Here is a 17,586-nt window from a genome sequence, read left to right as displayed (position 1 = left end):
TTAATTTTTTACCCTTTCTTCATAGCGATTAAATCGCCACTTAAATCGTCAGATTAACGTATACTATTTTTCAGTGACGTCCTGGAGCATGCAAAATATCAATATCTAACGCGCTTGAGTATTTCCAAGCCAATTTTTTTCTTTTTTAAATTAAAAAAAAATCAAAAAACCCTTCCCCACCGCTAAAAGTGAAAACATTATAGGACCTTTTTTTCTCGCTATGGTCTAATCTACCAATTCTAATAGGTTCCCGTGACGCTCGAGTAAATCCACATTTAGCATCCTGGGCTCCCCTACTACATTGGTTGACATTTTTTCAGAATCAGCTAGTCTGGATTCAAACTTTTCGTTTTGCTTTAATGATCTTAACAGCTTTGACTGCAAACTCTTAATTTTACTTCTTGTTGTATTTAGTTGGTTCAACAAGAGTGACGGCGGTTCCAACTGCTGATGTTTAACTGAAAAACAAAATACATATAATTATATTAAAAATTAAATCGAAAACTAATAATAATACATACAAAAATAATGCTATGAATGCTATGCTGAACTATTACAATCATTGCTAATTTTTCTGTGTTAAACCAAGAACATCGGGTTGTATGCATATCAGCCACGGAAACATAATACACTAGACGCCGATTTCTCTGATATGTATACCTACCAAACCTACACAAGTGACAGATGGCACGTCCCTGACGAGAACACAGACACGGGGACCTCGAATGGCCCTGATACACAGATAAGTTTTGAGTCTCAGAAATTTGCAATTATGTTTATGTTGCTTCACACAAATTAAAATAGTTTGGAAAATCCAAAAGTGCACGCCTCATAATCTCATCCTTTACAATAAAATTGATTATTTATAAAGAGTACACTATAAATATAAAAAAGAAATAAAATAAAACATTTGGAAAAGTAAAGAAAGCGGTACCGTAATAATTGAGCTATTTTTCTTGTGGCCCCACCTAGATGTGAATCTGCGCAGGTTTAAGGGACTGACTACCAACTTATTTTTTTAAACCTTGGCTTATAGTATAAAGAATCGAGTTTATAATGGTGAATTTTGAGTACACTATAAATGTAAAAAAAAAAAATAAAATAAAATAAAGAATATAATATATAGATATACTAAAATTATGGAGAACAGTCGATATTTTTTTTTGTTTATTTAATAACAATTAAACCACATCGAATCAGACCCTGAAAAATGAAAGGGTTCTATTCCTGAGCATACTCAAGCGTAAGAGAAAAAAAAAGACTCGATTAGTAAAGTATTTCGGTCGCTATTGTGTTAACAAGAAAATCCTCCGCACATACAGACACACGGACGTCCAAGACAGTACTTTTTTAAACTGTTTTTTAACTAGATTAAATAACAAAAATGACATCAAAAATATCATGAATGTTAAAAATAGTGTTTTTTCTTAATATGTGTGTGTATGTATTATCTTACAAGTGCAATGTTTGATACATAAAGACATTTTAAGTTTGAAAAATCAGATGTTTTGCGCGAAATGACAGTAATACCCACCCTTAGATTACAAAATAAAGTACAGATGGAGCATGACAACCGCCCGTCGCCCTTGTCAAAGAAAATACGAAATCAAAAACAAATACGTCGCTGCACCAGTGCTATAGCGCATAAAGTGTCATGCAATACGTCAAAAAGGGTTTGCAATTTTAGTAAAAAAATGCCGTCTTGTGATAATAAAACGCTGTAAAATTTGTTCCCGAAAACAAAACAAAAGATAAAACATCGTTTCATAGGTTTTCTGTAGATTATTTGGCTGATTTATTTCTTTAATACGAATAATAATTTTACAGATATGAAGGAATACAAAACTTCAACGTTTGTTGCCAGTATTTTGAAAATGAATTTACCATTTTTATTGGTAAAACGGTAAAATGGTCAAAAGATCTTCAGGGTAATGCTGTTGGATTTTTCGATCGTGAATGTGATTATTTGTATAGTGCTGTAGCGACACCTCGCTCTGAATCGCGCAAGCGAAATGTTTCGCTACAGAGCTATATATACAACTTTCCGACATCATCCATTGGGGCCTTCACGGCCGGCCAGTCGAGTAGACTGGTCGAGGATCCTCCCTTTTTCGATGGAGGAATTCCACCTTCCTTCCTCCACAGTGCACTAATGGTTCATGATAATTATTAGATTATTTTAATAAGCATAATACTTTATTTTGTTACTTTTATAAAGCTTAAAAACGTCATAGTCGTTTTCGCAAGCGATTTAATTTATGTGAACTCCATGATGGAAATTATGATGAAAATAAAATGTCCCGTATTCTCGACTAAAAACTACCGCTATTCGTATTCATATATTATGAAAAATAAAAAATAATATAATTATTATAGTTATAGGTAAACCAGAATCTGATGGCAATTAGGGAAATCAAAATTTTGAGTGTGCAACCCTGGGGAAAATGGACTGAACGATCTTGATACTGCTTATTTTTATTTTGTCCTCAATATCATTAGTCACATTACATAAGTGGACAATACTGTACTTAATAATGAGATATCCACTTAATATGATGTAGGTACATAAATATACAATTATACATATTACTTTTATACAGGTAATATATAATATTATTATTTACACATACTTATATTTGTATATTCATTACCAGTAGGTATGCCATGTGAAAATATCGATATAATTATAATGTAGATCAAAACTGCTTATAATTTTTTATAAAATAAAATAAAGTTTATTTTAAAGTATTAACAGATACACACAATATTATAAAATTGACTTGGACAGCTTGGACTTGACGAATAGCCGTATTGGAAACTCCTATAATAAGTTTTCATAAAATTATATTCTAATCAACAAACAATATTATAGTTACCTACATATTATAATCTTTTTTTAATTTAAAGTATCAAAACGGGTAAGTCCAATTTACCAATAAAATCTTCAAAATTGAAAATTGTGATGTGTTTGACCCTTCTTCATCGAATGTTTTTCTATACACATTATAAACAACACCTCTTGCTTGTGATCGCAGCGGCTTTTTCGACATTTTCGAAGATTTTTTAGACAAAATCCTAAAAATTATTCATCAACTGCAAAAAAGACAAATAATTTGACAACCAATTTGATAGTTGTCAAATAAGTTGCCACATGAAAATCTTTTATTTCATAAATAAAAATATGCCATCAGATTCTGGTAGACCTATAATATTGAAACTTTTTTTATGTAAGTAATTTATTTAATAAAAAATTGAATACAATTATTTTGTCCATATATAACTTTAGTAGGCAGGTACTTTATGTAATAAAAGAATTTAAATAAAAATTAAAACTTGACTTCTCATTTATGTATATAGCCTACGTCACTACCGTCACTAACATAATAATTCAGATCATTGCAATGAAACCTCTCAACTCAAAATTGGTCCAACGGTTTATACTGCAGGGCGTGTCAAAGAAATATTATACATACATCCATAAACTCGAAAAACATAACACTCTTTTTTCCGTAGTCGGGGAAAAATTTGGGAAATTTTTCAATATCTGGCAACATTACACGCACACAGAAGCAACATGTACGTACAGTGCAGCGGCGAAATGACAGCACACATAGCTTTATTGAAAATGACGATAAATTATTCGGTTTAGTTCGGCAGCGCTCCATCTGTCTTTTATTTTGTAATCTAAGTACCCACCTCAACGCTTCGCTTATGAGGCGTGCAATAAAAGAATTAAAAGTTTAAATTATGCATTTTTAAACAGACTTTGAAACTTTGAGTTAGGCCAAATGATCAGCTAACTTGTAAAAAAATTTTGGTAGGTATGTTACTATTCTAGGCAATAACTTTGTTATAATTTTTGCTAGCCAAAAAAATTCTGAGAAAAGTGCCTAGCACTCTTTTATACCTTTTATTGGCTTCTTCTGGAGCTGATGATAATTGTGTTCAGAAGATATAATTCCAACACAGCTCTCATTTAATGATTCAGGTGGAAGGAATGCTGTTTCTGAAGTATGAATTTCACCTAAAAAATAATTTTAATTTTATTGTTATTAATAAAAAATAGGCCAGATGAGAGTAGAACTAACTCAAGCTTAAGAGTAGGGAACTTAAAAAAAGTTTAATTGATATTATATTTTTTTAATATAATATGTGATATAATATGATACATGTGATATTTTAGTATGTCACATGTGATATAAAGCCACTCTCATATATATGATGAAATAAAACATCATAAAAAATAGTTGACAGCATTTAACAAAGATCAATACTCCTTGAAAATATTTGCAAATAGTCTCACTCATAGAGCAAGATCCAGACATAGAACTAGATTCTGAATCTAACTATACACATTTTTGCACATGTTCCAGAGCGGCAACATGATATCATTAGAATTCATAATGTATATAAGTACCTGTTACTGTTGGCCTCAAAGGAGAATGTCCGATTGATTCATTATCCACATCAGGAACAAGTAATAGGTACTTTCTCGTAAGTAACAATTTCACCAGACTTATCTGAAAAATAAAAGTATAGCCTAAATTATTTTATAAAACATAATTATGTTAATCTAATGTTGTGAATATTGAAAAACAAAAATCAATATAAGTACCTGGCACTATTTCAGCTAATTTTGTTGAGGAAGGTTGATTGTGAATAGGGTCTGATGTAGGAAGGATTTCAGTTAATGATGCAATATCCACATTCTCTGGAAAATATTGTAATATTGTAGAAAATACATTCATTAGATACAATATCTATAAGAATAAGATAATAATAATAAATATAGATAAGATATATTGTTATTTACTGAAATGCTGTATAATTACGAAGAAATAAATAAATAAATAAATAAAATATCATATTTCACATCCTTCATATAAGAACCCATGGTTTAAGGAAGATCGTCGTGTACCTATGGGTGATTAACATTACTGATTAGTCGAAAAACTAAAAAGTGTCCTCTTGTAAATTACAGCAAATTATTGTTCGAAATTCGAACTCTGCCGAAATAGCGCTAGTGTAGCAGGTGGAAATGATAATATTATAAACTTGGCAGTTATGGGTTGAAAAATTTAATATTTCTCTTTACTTCTGTAGAAAGTCTGTAGATAAGAAATAAGCAGTATTTAAAATGTTTATTTTTTAAATTTAGTATTCATATTTTTATCTCTTTCTTACTGATATTTTAGACGTGAAAGTTTCTGAGGATGGATGGTTGTAAGTATGCCAAGGTTGTATGTAATATGTAAGTATATTAAGTATAAACTATAAATCTTTGTTCCTCTTTCATGCGAAAAACTAAACCGATTTTGATCATATTTCTCAGTGATGTAGCTAATAGCTTTTGTACCAGAATAACACATGAATTATAGAAAAGCTTGCGGGTAAAGCCGCGTAGCACAGCTAGTATTTCAAGTTTTTAATTTAATTTTCAAAAACATGGAAATATAGAGAGAAATATAGACATCAGAAACAAATAAAAATGTACACAACCCAGTATTCATCCTGTTTCAAACAGATATTACGAGGCTATGAATAACGTCTTAATTTGAAGGAAATACACTTAGGGGTTTGATGTTACAACGCCCATAATTCTATAGAAATCCCATTACTGCAGCTAAAGTGAAAAAATTAGGTCATCGCTCTGGCCTGTGGGCGTGTTGCTTATTGATCCTCGTAATAATTATGATTAGAAAATATCGAAGTATGGTTGATAAATTAACACAACAAAAGCAAAAGTCAGCTTTATTGTTTAATGTTCAATGGATTATTAAAAATTGCTTTAAGTACAGAGCAAGATAATAGTTAACTGTAAAACGAGTGAGTTTGTCCTATTTTTTGTTTCATGAATAGTTCGCATGAAACTAACGTAACGAATGTAATTTAATATACAAGTGGAATATATTGTTTAGGTACTTTAAATATACACTTAATAATTTTATAGAGCATGGAATTTAGGGGATATCAAATAAAATTTGGCATGCAGGTGCTAGATAAAAATATTGTGTTATAAACGTTATAACAAATTTCTTTATATGGACTATATTCCGGATTTATAACCGGAGCGATGACGTTGCTTTAAAAATTTGATCTAATTTAGTCTTTCAAATAAATCTGTAATGATTTTGCTTAATGCAATGTAGTACATACATTTTTAACTACTTAATTTAGGCCAGTTTACTGTAAACCTTCATAAAATTTCTTGTAATAGATTACTTTTTAAAACCTTTCTGCATTATGAAATGTTTCGTTTCATCAAATATTTTGTTGAAAGGTTATTCCTATCCACAAACCGAAGCTTGACCGAAAAAGTATTTACAAAGAAACAAAACCAGCATCGTTCAAGAGAAATCCTGTTGTAATCCGAATCTCTTTTACGTTTCTAATACCCTTATGGCTGGTGGTATTCTCCATATATGTGTAACTTTACGGGTGTTTATGGGAAATTGTTATGAGTTTTAAAGAAAGATTATTTGTGTTCTTAAGTTGCATTTCAATTATTAATTTAAATAATGTAAATGCGAAAATGTGTATGGAAGAAGTAGGTAGAGGTACGTTGGTGGGCCTGGAAACAGGCATCTGCTGGGCGACACGCGGTACAGTCGTAACCACAAAGTCGTAACCGTTCCCACAGTTCCGCCAAATGCATCGCGATGGAACAGAGTGGGTTTATTTCCCACTATAAAAAAGGTAGAGGTAGGTACCTAATGAATAATCTTTTCATAAGAGAAAATACACGGCTCCTTTTGATATTGACTTACCATAATAGGCATTATGCCTATCGGTCCCGTGTCCCCTAGTGGAGTAAGGGGCAGATGCATTATGCATGTACATCTGTTTCACTGATCGATTTTCTTTAGGGACAAGTAGGTGATCACCGTTCTGCGTCCTACCAAACCGAGACATTTTTTGTCTTCGTCTTCACCGGGAATCGAACCCAGGGCAACGCTCACTCGTTAACCACTTTACCAAAGAAGCGGTCAAAAAAACCAGACAGCTTAGTTCACTTAAATATTAATATTCTCTAACAATTTTCATTTAATTTCACGTTATATGTAGAGCTATATTTTTTATATGTTCAATTTCAAAGACAATTAATGCAGCAAATAATTGGCTTAATTAAAAAAATCAAATGTGTTGTTCAAATGTATCACATAATGCTATTTATACAAAGAAACATGGTGCGTAAGCGTATAAGTCATGTATAAGTAGAGTCGAGCCGTGTGGATCATACAGTTTCATAATGCACATGGTCTTAGATCCGAATATAAGTCGAAATGCAACGGCGTGATAATAGAATGAGACCAATTTTATAATAAATTTAGTATATTAAAAAAATGTATTAAAAACTAGCTGTGCCCGCGACTTCGTCCGCGTGGAATAGTGACTGCATAGTAGTTACTACTTATCTTAAATTATTGAGTAAACACAGACTACCATAAATAATTAAAAGAACTGTAAGTAAAATTTATTACTAAACTGAGCTAAACAATACAAAAAAAAAATGCCTTATTAATTTTCTACGTAAAATTTCTTTTAAATTATGTCATATTATTTTTAGGCACCAGGGGGGAGGGGAGCAAATTTCTTTTCCTTCCTTCCTTGTATGGATGTTTTTAACTATGTATCGTGCAGCAACTGATCAGCTTAATCGATACTCAGTTTTTATCAAATCCAGCACAAAATCCAAATCAGATCTTTCCTGAATCCTGTCTCACGCCTGTAGGTATCTAGTAACTAAACAGTTTAGACCGTGCAATAAAAATTAAATAAAAAAAAAACAGCGCTACGAAGAAAAGTGCATACATAGAAAAAGGAATAAATAATTTCACAAACTTCCCGAAGATTTTTAAAAATAAATACCATTTTAAATATTTATAAAAAAAACAAAGTCATCGGGGCTGCCATGCCAACATCATCATAATATACCTCATTATCAAAATACATATATGGTACTTAATTTTAAAGATCGTCGGGAAGTTTGTAAAATAATTATTTATTCCTTTCGGTTTCTTATTTTCATGTAATATTTTCAAGTGAGCGAGACCTACCTCTACCTCCATATTACATTCCTACATCATATTGATATCTATAAGTTTGTTGCTCCTTGACATCTTTTAAGTTGGGCCGTAACCGTGCACAAATTGTAATGGACCACAGTGGCAAAAGAAGTGGTATACTTAGCCAGGCCTATGTAGCTTTGAGTAGAGTTCAAAATTTCCAGGGTGTGGCTATCCTCTCGCTCCCATATCCCCTCTTCTTTCACAGACTTTCAACCCTTCCCTTTCCATCCCTAGTAAATGGCAGAACCGATTTTGATGTAAACCATATCTAATAGTACCTATATGTACACGTCATATCCTGTAGTTTGATGCTCCATTTGGTTTATTTATCCCCACTGTCACCCCTAAAAAGCCCTAAATGTAATAAACGGATGAACCGATTTCGATAAAATATGACTAATTGTAATTCACACGTTGCCCTTTCATATTTTGATATGCCGCTTGAGTATATTATTTGACCACATTATTCATTCCCACTTTTACCGCTGTAATCTAATAAATGGATAAACCGAATTGGATAAAAATATAACTAAGTGTACTTCACCCGTTTGACAACATTCGTTTTTTTTTCATTCCCACTTTTACCCATAAAAAGGTATAATAAATGGATGAACCGATTTTGATAAAACATGTTTAATTAAACTTTACACGTCATGCCCTTTCATATGATATGTCACTTGAGTATATTTTTGACAAATTCATTTTTTTATACCACTTTTATACCTATATTAAATAAATGGATGTACCGATTTGTTACTGATAGGTCGTTCACTTTCATTTAATATATCACTTAGGTACTTATATTTGACAAGTTTCGTTTTTTTCATTCCCACATTTACCCCTATAATAATAAACCTAGGTATAATAAATGGATGAACCGATTTTGATACACTTTATCTAAGAACCAGCGTCGGAAAATATGCTGCCTAACTAAAAAAACCGCATCTAATTCGGATTACCTGTTAGCGAGCTACGGTGGCACAAACAGACACACACACACAGACACACATAGAGGTCAAACACTTATCACCCATCTTTTTGCGTCGGGGGTTAAAAATATAATACGACATAATTTAAAGGACATTTTATGTATAAAATTTACCTAGAAGTAAGAATAATTCTAATTTGACCAACCCCCCCCTCCACCCTTGGGCACTTTCGATATGATCACTTGGACATTTACAGGAATAATAATTGTAACAGATAACTTACGTTTTATCGTACAGTGTATAGAATGCCTTAGCAAATGTTCGCCGTGAATACTTAAATGGTCATAACTTTTTTATTTACGAACCGATTGACATGAAATAAACACTAAATGTTAAATGAAGATTACCACAATATATTAGTGAAAACCGCATCTTAATCGGATAAGCCGTTTCTGAGATTAGCGTGCACGAACATACAGACAAACAGACAAACAGACAAACCGACAAACAGACAAACAGACAAAAATTTTTTTAACTACAGTTTTGGGTTTGGGATCGATTTAATAATAGCACCTGCTAATTTTTTTTTATATATTTTGATTGTACAGACACGACTTTTCTAGAATTTTATTATATGTATTGATGATGATGATGGGTTGACTGGGATAATCCTGGACAGGACATTTTTAATGAATTAAAAAAAACAATTTTTTTTAATTCATTGCAGTATCAACATAATAAAAAAAAATATTATAGACTTAAAGTATGAAACCTAGAGAATGTGCAGGCATAGTCGTTTTCTAATATTTACCGGGACAAACGGCTAGGTTGGCAGGTATAAACAGCTAGGTATGTCGGTACCAGTTACTTTCACTTGATAGGATGATGAAAAAAAAATTATGTCAGCGCTGTTTTATTACAAAATTGTTTTATTATCTCGAAACTGCAATTAATAAAAAATGAAAATAAAAGATTTTTTAATAATTAATAAAAAATATCCTGTCCAGGATTTTCCCAGTCAACCCATTTTTAATACATTTTTTAATACACTAAATTTATTATAAAATTGGTCTCATTCTATTATCACGCCGTTGCATTTCGACTTATATTCGGATCTTAGACCATAATAATATAATAATGCTATTTATCAGAAGAATCTTACGCGTAGAGCCGTCGTAGAGCAGTTGGATGGATATTATGTATATAAACTATCGTATTTGCACAAGTTTGTAGGTGTAAGAAAATTACGTTTATTGAGTAAGTAATAAAAGTGACCAATGTTTAATTTGAGAGCAAATTATTAGACGCAGAAGATTGCGCTAAAGTTCATTAAAATTAATTAAATTTTCATTATGATCTTTTTACTACCACCAGCAACAGATAATAACGCTCATTATGCATTTACGGAGGTTTTCAGTTTGTATCAGAGGAGCTTTGTGAGTATAATATAAATGATTTGCTATTTCATTAAAATAATTTATTCAGTTGGATATGTACTTGCCTTTTTTATACATTTTATCTTTTGTAAGTTGTTTGTGGTTTATTGTATAACATTTCAGAAATATATTAAGTATGAATAATAAAATATAGATATAACTGTAGTCTATAATATCTACTATTAAGAAAATAAATCTGTTAAATACAGATTAAAGGCAGCACATAGGTATTTATTTAAGGAACGGTATATGATGCGGTAAGGTCTAAGGAATGTCTAAGGAGGTAGAATAATCTTCAAATAGGTATATTATGGAAATGCATTTGTCAACAACAAGGTATAGGTTTACTTATGTTCTAACTATCACCACCACAATTATTTGTTATTTTTTTAAACGTTTTCACATCCATAAGTACATACTAACAGAATTTATTATAGACCAATTAATAGTAGGTATCATTAATTGTAATAGCTCAATATATTTTAATTGCAGGTCATATATTGAAACTTAAGTGTGTTTAAGGTTAATACTGTCTTGTATTAAAGCGACTAAAAGAAAAGAGGAGGTTCAACATTCGATAAAATGAGTATCCACTAAATTACAAATTACAATAAATTTGTAAATTAAAATCCATTGTATGCAGCCTCACGAAAAAAAACCCCAATTTGAATAAGTGCATCATTTTATACATTGCTTTATTTCAAATCATAGCAAAATTTTACAATTCGCGCTATTTGTTAGCGAGTTGATACATAGAATGCAGTTAGGAAAACAGGTAGCAATATATTAAAAGTTTCCACGTGTTTCGACGTAGAGCTTTTACGAAGAAACAGTGCCATTTTTAAATGTTTGTTTAAGCTATAACTCAAGGATACTTAATGTGAGGTCCTATCGATCTACCCGCGTTGTATTGGATATGCCACCCTCAAAACAAATGGTGTCATTACGACGCATGAAAAAGACCGATAATGTGAGACGCGAGTTCTATATTCTATATATTCTATTGAAATGTAAGAAAACTTTATTAAGGCGAAGAATAGAAAAATAAACGCAATTATTAACTCAATTTCAATAGAGTTATAATTAAAATAGATTTAAAATTACAAGGTTAGGTAGTTACATATTTTAATAGGGTTTAAAAATGTTCTTGTTATGAACCTATAATTAATAATTATTAGATAAGAATGTAAGACGAATCTATGAATTTATATCAGCAATATTATTATGTACATGTTTCACATACAAGTTATTACTGTAAGTACGAGTTTTAAAATCTCCCCCTGAATAAAATTCCTTTGAGAGCGAACACGCCAGTCGCTTGGTTCTACAGCTTTTGAAACATCTCACTAAGGATTCATTGCTATGTTTATATAGATATTATTTTTCATTCCATGTTCAAGACATTTGTAAAGATTCTTATGCATGATGTAAACGTTGAATGGTTTTTTCTTCAGAGTGCGTCGTGTAAACAGAAGAGCTATCAATTCATAAAATGGCTTTTCCGCGTAGGTAGGTATATGGGGTTGTTATATGGTATGGTTATGATTTTAACCCCATGAACGGCGTTTGTCGTTGACCCCAGACGAGTGAAAAAGGGGAGGGAACATGATGAAGCACCCGTCAAAGGCATGTGTTGTATTTTGAAAACCAAAAAATAGAATTAACAAAAAGGAAGACGTATTACCACAGACAAAATAGGTAAGTACTATACTAGATAGTAGGTACCCTGTTCTTCTGTAGTGGACAAATTAAAGTAAAAGTTTTATGATGATTTCTACGACGGTTCCTAACAATTTAATTTATCTCTTGTCTCTTAAAATTTAACAGCTTATATACTTGTACAAGTGCTGTGGTGGCTATATGATACTTCGTGATGGTAAATGAGATGGCTATCATAAAAAGTTTATGCCCTACGAATGTTATGGCTTATTTACGGTTTAAGTGCTTTGTTCGTAGACTAGGAAATACCGAGGTTGATTCGCTAATGTTGAAGTTTTAAACTGATGGTTTGGAAAAATTTGCTCGAAATTATTTTTTTATTACTAAATTACCTACTCAGTTAATGTATTACTATCCAGCTGCACCACATCTTGGGTTTTGCTTTTTGCTTGTTTAAAATTTCGTATGTATGTAAACCGCATGCCCATTGCATGTAGAGCAAAATTGTGGGTCCAGAATATTTTTAAACAAAAAATATATATTTAAACAAAATATATCCTTGACAAAATTTTCAATATTAATTAATTTATAATTATGTTACATAACTAAATGAATTAATAAAATTATTTAAATGTCCTAAGGTGAAACCGCGAACAAAAACTAGTTCGTACTATGAACGCAAATGTACGATTGATCAGGAATCGGATCAAAACAAGAAAAAATAAATCTCTTTGCAACGAAGAGCCTTTACTTGGTGAATGCGATATTCATTCTTATTATTTCTTTAGTTTTATTCATTTTTATTTCCTTTGCAATCTTAGATGTGTAATATTTCCTTGTAAAAAAACATAAGTAGGGTTTGTATTTGTTCTGTGTTGAAGTCTCGAAATTGTCGAATTTGAAAAAAAAAAAGGTTACAATCTATTTAGTTATATATGCATTAATAATATTATTTATATTAATTGTATTATGGATTAGTTAATTATATGATTTTATATAAAAAAACATCATTATTATGTAGACTGTATGTTTCATTTTTATAATATCTAATGATTTTTATTAGTTTGCTTCAAGTAGATACTATCAAAAGATCATTAACTTCTTTGCAGTGGATTTTAAATATAAAAAACTTTTTTGTCTTATTTATACCTAGCTATAAATGTATTTTTCATCAATGTCGTTTAGAAAATTTATGAGGAATATTGTTAAACTTTTTTTCAAATTTTTTATGTTACGTTTATATACTAATAAAATGAAAACCAGTTGGATATTGCTGAAGATTAAAAAAGCACGCGCTGTTATGTGGTGACGTCATTACAAGTGGCAGGCTTGCTATCCGAAAAACATTTCCTGTTGAAATCATAGCAATAATGATTGAACCCAAATCAAAGAAAAGGTTTTCATTCATTTTATATGTTAAAATGAAAAGTATAAAGTGTAATCACAGGACAGTAGTTCCAGATTTCATTCAACAAAAATGAAAATGTATGTTTATGTTCGTTGTTTATGTTATAGGGAAGGGATTTATACAAAATTTTAAAAATAACATAAATGAGTAGATTCTGAATATGAAATATTTTATCGATTTCCGAATACGTAAAAACTGACAGTCATGAAGAGCCAATTTGTTAACTATCTTTAAATCTCGTGTCACAATGTACTCCTCAATGGACTCCTAAGCCACTAAACCGATTATAATAAAATTCGCACACCATCTGCAGTTCATCCAACTTGAGAGATAGAATAGTTTAAACATATAGGTACCACGGTTGAAGCCGGGGCGGACCGCTAGTACCTCTATATAGAGCAATTATTGTAGAGCAATTATAAAGTTTGAATGTTAATCATTTCATCACATTAGATTACATTTATTTGGTTTGATTTCATTATATCCATGAGTATAATCTTTGTCCTCTTCAAAGTTCCATGGGAAGAGATGTTATATGAAGTTGTTATGGGCGGATAATCCTGTAACGTCTGCAAACATTGTCGATCCTAAAAGTGTAAGTCGTTGCAGTAAATTTAACGACACGAACTGTTGTCTCAATTTATGTCTCTTCTATTTTCAGTTTAACGCATAAACTATCCAATGCTATATTGCTAAAGTTCAACGAGTTCTGACCCGTATAATATTGAGGGATTACTGGAACTCAATAAAGAGGCGGTGGACTGAAAATAAGTGCAATTGCACGGCTTGTAGCAACTAGCTAGGATTGCGTTTGGTAGATAGCAAAATATTACCCAACGTTATGTCCACATGTTTTAGCCACTCACTTTAATGGCTGCGGTGTTCCATTAGGTCTTTGATAAAGGGCAAAGATAAGAGTTTTCTTTATATCTGGGTCCATAAAATATGATTAATATTGAAAATAACGTTAATGGTAATGGTGTAGTATGATTTAATGCTAACTTAATTTAAACGATCTACATTTTTAATTTATGTAACTGATTTATTTTAAAGTGTAAAGTAAGAAAGAAAAAAAGTTGAGAACCTCCTCCTTTTTTTGAAGTCTGTTTATAAAATGTTGTAACTATTTATAAAATACAAAAAGGATTACAAAACAAAAGCAAGGATAAATCTGGATTCTAAATATACCTAGCCATTAGGCGATAAATAATAAATATCTTTCCCCAGTCAAATCAGTGGAGTACTCAATGAAAAGCAGAATTATTTTATCCGCGAGTCATTAGCCTGTGGCCAGTAATACTTTTTGACGGTAAGTCATCAATCACGGAGAAACCACGCGAAGTCGCATTTGGCCACCTGAGACCTGGCTATTGTTAGAAGGAACTTAAATATTTGCTTTGTGATTAATTGATACAGCTAATAATTGGAACAGCGGGTAAATAAGCCTAGCTGTTTTTCGGACAAAGTGTCAGATTCGGCGAAAGTTAAATTAGGTCGGGAGGTAATTTCACCACAGGCTTTATTTCATTCTAACGAAGGGAAATACCTGTGGCAATGCTCACAGCTTGTAAAATTTTTATAAGACAACGCTGTATGTTTATATGACGCCGGTATAAATATGAATAATTTTTGAGGTGTTAATTAAAGATTTTTATGTGTGGTGAGATCCTGTTGAAACTTAAATATGTATAATTGAGTAGTAGGTACAATTCCTAATACTTAATTGATATTTTTATGTACTTTAATAAATTCCATTCCAATTGATAAGTCATCGATTATACATATTTTGATGAGTACCTATGAGCTACATCTGCAAAAATAAATTAAACGACAACCATTTAACTTTTCAATACGGTTTTAATATGCAAATGCGTATGTTTTCATTTCTGAAATAGTATTTATCTCAAGTGCAGCCATTGAAACCTTTTTACCCCATAAACTGAAGAGGTGTTAAGGAAATATGCGCGGAGCGGCGCGGCGTCCAGTGAGTGACGCGATTTATCACCGCTAGGACGTTCATAAAGAATATCCTGGCGCGGGAAATTTGAATTTTAAAAACTATTCCAAATTGTCTATGATTCGATTGAAATTGTGTTTTTTTTTCTATGTGTGATGGTGTAAGTGTGGTGTGGTACATGGATGATAGTTTCGTTTGAGGTGGGTATTGTGTAATAAGTAGGAAAATTAAAAAAAAAAATTGTTCATCGCATTGATAAAGTTGACATTATTTTAATGATTGAACAGTAAGTTTGACCTGGCTATACCCGGGTAGACACTCGTTTTCCTAAGCGAAGTATAATCCAGTAAAGCAAAAGTCATTAAAATCCGTTCAGCCGTTCTTGAGTTGTAAGTAGTGTTACTAACACTACACTCTTTTATTTCAATAAAGAAGGATTCTGTAACAATATGCAATTCAAGGCTCAGGTTCGAACCTCGGTAGAGAAATAATAAGAATATTATTTTTTAATTATTTATATAAGTAGTTTTTTTGGTAAACAGTAGACTCGGCGAGACATCGCCGAATCTACTATTTAATTAAAAATTTTGAAAATACCGAAACATAGTTTTTGAAAATATAGATTTCATATTATCTTTATGTTTTAATAGTCATTTTGGCAGAAGAAATTACATTAAAATAACAATAATTGTTTTTAAGTTTGTAAAATAGGTACATAAAAATGTCCGCAGATATCACATAAATTATCAAAACAGGAAATGTAAAATCTAAATGAATATAAAAAGCTCTCAATTCACTGGATGTTCACCGAGAGTCCGATATCCGTATCATAATTAGAAATTAAGGGTTCAATAGAATTTCCCTACACGCAATGACCATTTAAATAACTAATCAAATATAAAGATCCAGAATATTCTAGAAGAAAGCCATAATGTAAGTAATATTGTTGTATTAACGAGAGTACTTTGGCAACATCTCGCGGTAATTGAGGATGCCTGTTGCGTGTATGTGAACAATTTACGAGTTACAAACAAAATTAGTAGACTATAAAATACGCCTATGTAAAAGGATAAGATAATAAACTATTATTATTAAATATGTGTATGGAAGAACGATGAAAGGAGACTTGATTATAAATGTTTTGTAACCTATTTAAGTTGCATAGGAAGATATTACATAATCATCCTTAATCAATTTATTTCAAACGACGATGAATAGCTATACAGTTATGTCTCATTTCAGCCAGTTCTATGTAAATAGTAAATTTGTTGTGCACAAAAATACAGTTTTTTGGCAGTAGAGCCACGTAGAGCCACATGATTACTATTACTTTGTTTTACTATACGTCTTCAAGAAATCAACAGCATCTACAAAACTATTAAAATGGTTTGTCTTTGGTTACTTAAAATAAGTATATAAATTAAATGTTTCATAAAATTAAACTATAGAAATTGAGGATGAGCTAAGTTATTTCTATTGCCCTGAAACATGTCTTATTGGGTAGAACACATTGGGAAGGTATAGTAAATAATATTTAGATGTAAATTACTGTCTCCTTGGTGCAGTGGCCACAGTATTATTAATTGTTTAATAACAACATTGCGACCTTCAAGAAAAGAGCGTATAAATGTAATTAATAAAGTACATAATTACTTCTTAACTATACATACTGTGATAAAGTACACTAGTGATAACATCTATGGTTGGTGGTGATCACTTAATATATAAAATAATATATTATTATTAACCTACAATAATTCAAAATATCAAATTAGTTTAATATTATAATCGGATAAATGCCCCCTCGGATTCTCGAAGCAAGTGTCACTGCAGGAGGCGTAGCACGTAGCTCTTTTCTCGTAGGAGCTAAAATAAATCTTTTCTATGTCCTAAATTAAACAAAAAAACAGTCCAGTTATAGTACAAGAGTTCTCAAATGTTTATAAGATTTTAGGATTTGAGGATCTAGAAGTATATATAAAAATAAATTGTTTAAAATTGTTTGTTTAAATTGTTTAAATGTGTGAAACTTTTTATAATATTTTTACTTTACTTTCAACTTAATGAAATTATCAAAATGGAAATATCAAAATTGTAAATACGTACATTCATCATAATAAGATATAAC

At 31.1% G+C, this 17,586-nt stretch overlaps 1 long non-coding RNA gene across 1 annotated transcript; it reads right to left on the bottom strand.

The window, feature by feature from the left end:
* Positions 1-305: 305 nt before the first annotated feature.
* Positions 306-4,709, bottom strand: LOC123702509. Its single transcript, XR_006752885.1, has 4 exons — positions 4,616-4,709; positions 4,418-4,520; positions 3,908-4,024; positions 306-458 (listed from the first exon to the last, which is right to left on the bottom strand). It is a non-coding gene; the product is annotated as an uncharacterized LOC123702509 (long non-coding RNA).
* Between the last annotated feature and the right edge of the window lie 12,877 nt (positions 4,710-17,586).

This window comes from Colias croceus, chromosome 2 (genome assembly GCF_905220415.1).
Source record: "Colias croceus chromosome 2, ilColCroc2.1".
NCBI classification, from domain to species: Eukaryota; Metazoa; Arthropoda; class Insecta; order Lepidoptera; family Pieridae; genus Colias; species Colias croceus.
The sequence above is the reverse complement of the archived record's forward strand: the minus strand, read 5'-3'. Positions and strand labels throughout refer to the sequence as shown.